The sequence below is a fragment of the Aegilops tauschii genome, chromosome 7, assembly GCF_002575655.3.
Source record: "Aegilops tauschii subsp. strangulata cultivar AL8/78 chromosome 7, Aet v6.0, whole genome shotgun sequence".
NCBI classification, from domain to species: Eukaryota; Viridiplantae; Streptophyta; class Magnoliopsida; order Poales; family Poaceae; genus Aegilops; species Aegilops tauschii.
The window spans coordinates 163,003,970-163,010,188 of NC_053041.3; the positions used below are offsets into that span (position 1 = coordinate 163,003,970).

The 6,219-nt window shown below is 42.9% G+C and overlaps 1 long non-coding RNA gene across 2 annotated transcripts; it reads right to left on the bottom strand.

The window, feature by feature from the left end:
* Nucleotides 1-447: 447 nt before the first annotated feature.
* On the bottom strand, nt 448-5,390 carry LOC109734076 (uncharacterized). 2 transcript variants are annotated; one of them, XR_012190046.1, is made up of 5 exons: nt 4,765-5,390; nt 4,219-4,278; nt 2,137-4,043; nt 1,813-1,903; nt 448-777 (listed from the first exon to the last, which is right to left on the bottom strand). It is a non-coding gene; the product is annotated as an uncharacterized lncRNA (long non-coding RNA). The 2 variants fall into 2 exon arrangements; XR_012190045.1 differs by having other exon boundaries at nt 2,048-4,043.
* Nucleotides 5,391-6,219: the final 829 nt, after the last annotated feature.

Here is a 6,219-nt window from a genome sequence, read left to right on the forward strand (position 1 = left end):
CTCTGTGAGAAGGTCGTGGAAGGCCACGACCAAAACAAAAGGTCATGGATTCTATGACCTTCTATTTTGGTCGCTAGCTGTCTGCCCAGGCCACGTCGGATCCGACGTGGCAATCTGACGTGGCAAAATTGCGACCAATTGAGAAGGTCGTTGACAAGAATCAGCCCGGTCCAATTAGGTGTCTACATGGGCCGAGCCCAACAATTCAGCCTTTTTATATATATTTTCTTATTAATTTTGATCAGATATATGGGCCAGGCCCAACTATTCGGCCTTTTCAATTTCTAGGCCATGGCCTTTTCACCTCAACAGCTTCCGTTTTTTTCCACTAGTCAAATGGGTCCCAGTTGTCAGGTTTTGGTAAGTGGGTCCCAACTAGCAAGGTCATATTCTTCATATTTCATTTTAACAATAAATAAATAACCAGTATTTAAATTGGCACAAACAAAAAACAAACGTAATACTCCAGATTCAGTACAGAGCTCCTGTTGTACAAATAACAGGTAATAACATATACAATACTTTACAAGATCTACAAGCTCTACACGTAATAAGCTCCAACATATACATGCTCTACCAGAAGCTCTACAAGTGTAATAAGTAGCTACAAGCTCTAAAAGTATGGCAATCACGGTTACAAGCTCCACATGTGTACTAACAAGATAGTTACGAGCTATGTTCTTCAGCATGGAGCTCTTCCGATAGCGATCATAAACTAGGCGCCTGCTACTGTCAGGACTGGGCTAACAGAACGGTGATATGCCTTCTAGGGTCGCCCTGTTACATGTATCAACAGAGAAGAATTAGCTTTAAAAAGATCAGCAGAGAAGAGTTAGAAAAACTGGAGCCAAAATACCCAAGAAGAGACCATTCAAAAAAGGACAGTTATTTAGATTAGAATGACAACACAAATTCAGCTAGTACCATGCTTTTTGTCCTCCAGCTAGTTAAAATGAGATAGCAGCAGCAGCAATTCAAATAATTGAGCAATTTGAAACAGCAGTAGCAATTTAGGGGTTGAGCAAAGCTACATGGGCTCTAAGTTTTTGACAGAGTTACCAGGAAAAATTTAGAGCTGTTTGTGAAGCTATGGAATAGTTTTAAGCAATACAAAGGAGCTTTATCTTGAGGAACAACAAAGCATGACAAACAAATGCATGTGTTTCTGAAACCACACAAGACTTTGCAACACATTTACCGCAGCGACTCATATTTTAAAGCATCCAGTCAAATGGCCTTATAATACCAGACAAGGAGGAACAGTTACAGATGTGTGCACTTATCAGATATACAGAAACCATGCTTAAGAACCCACATATACAAATTTATGTGCATATACACATAGAACAGAGCTACTAAGCAAACTAGCAAACATGCACTTGATAACCTGCCCTGCACACTCTTATTCCCTCAAGTAATTCCCATTCCACAAGAACGGCACATGTACAGTGTTCAAATTAGACAGAATTTTTTTCCTCGAAAGAGCAGGCTTAGAACCCACATGTTACATAGCTGTTGCATATATCCCCATACAACAACAGAACTACTACATCATCCATGCATATAAACTTTTGCTCCCGGCCAGCACCATGAGTCTTCTCAGCTACCTACCCAACTACAAGTCAAGAGCCGATAAACTAGGTGGGATCTTTCCTTATCACTAAAATTAAAAATATGAGCACACCAAAAATTGATTGTGTCATAAGATGATCCTGAGAGTGCAGCACCATGTTACCATCGCTAAAGCTGATTAGCCAGCAGCAAAAATTGTGTAACAATTGTGTACCATCTCTAGGTAGGAGATGGACTCACCGGAGAGGAGGTTGTAGTCGAAGCCGCACACAGGCGCCGCCGCCGCCGTCACCCTCTAGAGGAGACGCTGCCGCTTCATCGACGGACTCATCTGGTACAAGGAGATCATCAAAATGCATCACACTCATGATCATCAAAATGCAGCAGCAGGAGCAAATACAAGTTTAGCCCACCATGAACAGGGGGCGCTAGGCAATCCAGTAGCAATGTCATATATAGGTAATAATAACAGGACCTTAGATAATTAGTTTTCATTTGTCTCTGTTTTTCTTGTGCAGCAACGAATGGAGCTAGAGCGAGGGATAGCAGCAGAGCAGAGCGGACCTTGGTCGTCTTGTGTGGCAGCAGGAGTATTCAATAGCACCATGAAGGATTTGTAACACTAGCAGTCCAGAGAGACAGTACAAGTACATGCATCAGATAAACACCACGAGCAACACATGGTTCAAGAAGAATGATATGACAGAAGTCTTTAACATCCTAAGATCAGTTGTTTTCTAGTAAAAACAATTATAATTAAGAGAGCATGCTTCTTAAGACTGCGCTATTTTTCCAAATTGGCAGCGTTATATCTCAGCGTTACATGTGAATAGAGATATGACAATAGCAGATATAGATAATTTGAGGGAACCACAAGTAGTAGATATGACAATAGCAGCTACAAATCAAAGTGCTCCTGTTACCAGATTTTTTTATGATAGCCACTGGGCTTCACAAGTATATGCAAGAAACAGATCCCAATGATTCACTTGATGTTCTTTTTCTTAACAGTGGATGAGGAATAAATTATACAAGAGGTATCATGTGAGGATGAAAAGAAATCTAGTGAAGTTTCTGTATTATTTGTACCTATCAGGTTAATAAACTTAAGCAACCCGAGTAACTTAACAAGGAATCCAGTGATAGTGCAAGTGCTTGAGTAATAATAAACTTAATAATACACGCTAACCATCCGAGATTAATAACTTTACTATCAACCTATGCCTGAGTGCAACTACGATACTTATTTAAGCCCTTATCAACCTTCGCTACAAGGCGAGATAAACAGAAGCAACACAACTGCACTTAATAATACACACTAGCCATCCGAGCTTAATAACTTTGCTATCAATTTAATTTTCTATTTCCAGGTCTTGTATATCCTAGCACATGCTGGAGTAAAGGCCAAGCAGTCCAGTATGATGATATGCATGTCTAAATGAGATAATGCAACATTTCCTGCACATTCCAAGTGTGTTTGCCTCTTGCAAGACCAACATATCCCTTCCAGTGATTGTTTCCATTGGACAAAGCAAGGAACTGCTTTCACTTGCTGATGCAACACTAGAACATACTATTCGTCGTTTATTAACTGAAGGTGTATCCCTTTTACTTGTCTAGAACTTAGGAACCAAGCTATTGACAGTATCTAGAATTTAGCATCAGGCAAGCCAACGATTGCAGTCAGACACCCTGACACGACAAGCGACCCTAACTGTACAATAACTCAAGTCAAACAGACACAATAATACAGCATCACCAATCATGTCAACCCTCACCAAACTGAATCCTACTGAGACGAGCCAACAGAACAACACCAGGAAACTTAATCCGGAGCACACATGAGCACCCTGTTTGCGTGATTAGCTCTCGGGGGTTAAATAGTACATGCTCGATTGCAGGGACCAGACATCCATTACATGCAAGGCAACGTAGATCATCAGCAGGTATATAAGCATTTAGGCCGGTCACTAATCCATTACAAAACAATACAAAAGTAGGAAGCCAAACATCTAAGCAAACATGATTGGCAGCAATATATGCAGCAAACATTAATAGTACAATAAACTCAGATCTTATAGATCAAATTGAACACTATATATGCAGAATATTTACAGCTAAGATTTATCTTTGGACTGTATTTGGACACTAAATATGCAGAATATTTTAGATTACCAACAATAAAAGTTCATGACTGTCAACCAGGGATGTACAGTTTCTGGCAATCAGTTAAAAGCAAGGGAAGAATCTATATATCACATTCAGGGAACTAAGTTGATATTATCAGCATCCAAAATCCTTTGAAAAGCCTACATGTGAAACTAGAAGAAGCACAGCGGCCCGATGTGCCTAGGGGTCAGGGAGGAGGACGATGAGAGAGCGCAGCGGCATCCATGGCGTCGGAGCCAAACAGGCCTCCATGGCCACAGTTAACTCCCTCTTCTACCGCTTTCGACAAGAACTTGTGATCCCTGTAATGTACCGCTGTTAAATAAAGCAAAACATAAGCATATAGAAGAAAGCCTTTTGAGCAGCTCTCCAATTACATAGAACAACAAATGTAGCAAAGGGCCCTGCGATGGTCAGATATGCCTTGCCTTGTAGTGTGGTGAGTAAGAACTAGAGAGAGGAAATGGTAATTAGTACCTTCCTGATGCCCGCGAAACACAGAAGCAACTGCGATAGTCCCATCCGTGGTCTCCACAACTGCAAAAGAACGAAGAAGATGGTTACCGAGGCACCCAAGTTACTTCATAATCTGCACAGGATTTACCCAAAATGTAGCACCTATGTAGAAGAAACTATGAAATGTGTAGAAGAATCATCACATGAACAAACAAACATGACCCCCATTAACTTGGAAGGCTGTGAACACTAGCAGGACGGACGACAGACCTTGGAAGACTGACTGCGTGTAACCTGTGAAGAATACAAATAACAAAGGGGCATAATACCAATCCTACACACTTCACTTCTATGCTGGTAGGAATAGGATAGCATACAAGAACTACATACTATAAACTAGTACTCCACAACATCCTGAATCCTTGGCAATACAATCTGCCAGAAGATGTTGCACAAGAATGCCATAGCAAAAGGATCATTCGCGGCCAGGATCATTTGTCAGCACGAAACAAGAATTCGGTGTGCAAGACCTGTAATTAGGCAATGGAGACAGCAAAGGAAACTCACCAAAACATTTCGGCCTCCTGTCGCTGCGCGCGACCTCGAGCACCTCCGTCGCGGATCCGGTAGCATCGCCGTCACGAGGTCCTCTCCCGGTGGCCGAAAGAAGAGGAGCGAACCAAGTGGCGGCCGAGCATGGGGGCTCCTCGCCCAGCGCGGCCCTTGCGCAGATCCGTCGCGGCCAGGCGAAGCTGTGCTTCTGGACCACGGCCGTTGACGAGCAGCCGCCGACGACGACGGGGCGGAGGTGGCGCGTCGCGGGTCTGCCTCCACAAGCGTGCGCCGGCCAAGGGAAGAGAGAGAGAGAGAAGGTTGGTGGGGGCGGCGCCGGTGGGGGGATGGGCATCGAGGTCGTCGGTGGGGAAGCGCCGCGCCGAGGGAGACGAGGGCGGCGACCACGGGATGCGACGGAATCCGGGAGAGGAGGTGCTGCGCTCATTCGTTTCAGATGTGCTGCGCCGAGGGGGAGAAGGTGGGGGCGGTGGCAAAGCAGGCAGACGGTGGGGGAAGATGGTGGGCGGCGGCGCATCGTCGGGAGCTAGGGTTGGGTGCGAGAGCAGAGTGGCCGCGTAGGGAGAGGAAGAGAGAGGGGTTCGAGCGGTTCGGTGGGAAAGAAAGAAAGGAGAGGGGTTCGAGAGGATAGAGCTAGGGTTGGTGTGGAAGGATCGAGGACTGCCGTTGGATCAGCGAGCATCCACGGTGCTTGATGCACGATCCGCATGACACGTCTATGGACCAATCATAATGCAGTATGACGTTATAACCATCTAAATTGGTCGTAGTTGACTAAAAATAATGTGTTAAAATCATGTCAGCTATTTTGTGACCTGAGAAATTCAAAAAAAAGAGAATATTTTTGCATAAGTTTGCATCTTGAAATAGTTTGGTCAAATGAGATTATATTTTGCACAAGTTTGCATCTTGGAATAAAAACAATGTTGCCTAAGAAAGTTTTCATTTTCTTTGAACAAAAAACCATTTAACATTTTTTGAGTGCCCAAAATGACTTTCTTTGTGAAGGACCTATCATGTATTTGTTGCAAAATTAGACCAAATCAATTTTATGAAATATTATGCCATATTTAATGTACAATTGACCAAATGATTGGGTGTCGAAAGTTTCGATCCACCTCTCATGAAAAAGACAAATTTTCGCCGACTCACCTGAAAGCGGGTCAAATTTGAACTGCAGCTACCTCATAGTTTGCTCTTTATTTTTTCCAAAAGTCATGTTTAGGTTCAAATGTATCTATTTAATCAGAGAAACACCAAAAAATCTCAATATTCAACCACTAGGTAGGAACGGCCATGCTCGACGTTTTGAACGCATTTTGAAACGGGCATAAAGAATTCAAAAAATATCAAAAATTTGGAAAACATTCGCATTGTGTCATTATATGTGACCAAGTTATCAGGAAAAATAATAAACTTGTAATACGACGGTTATTTTAAAAAAGTGTT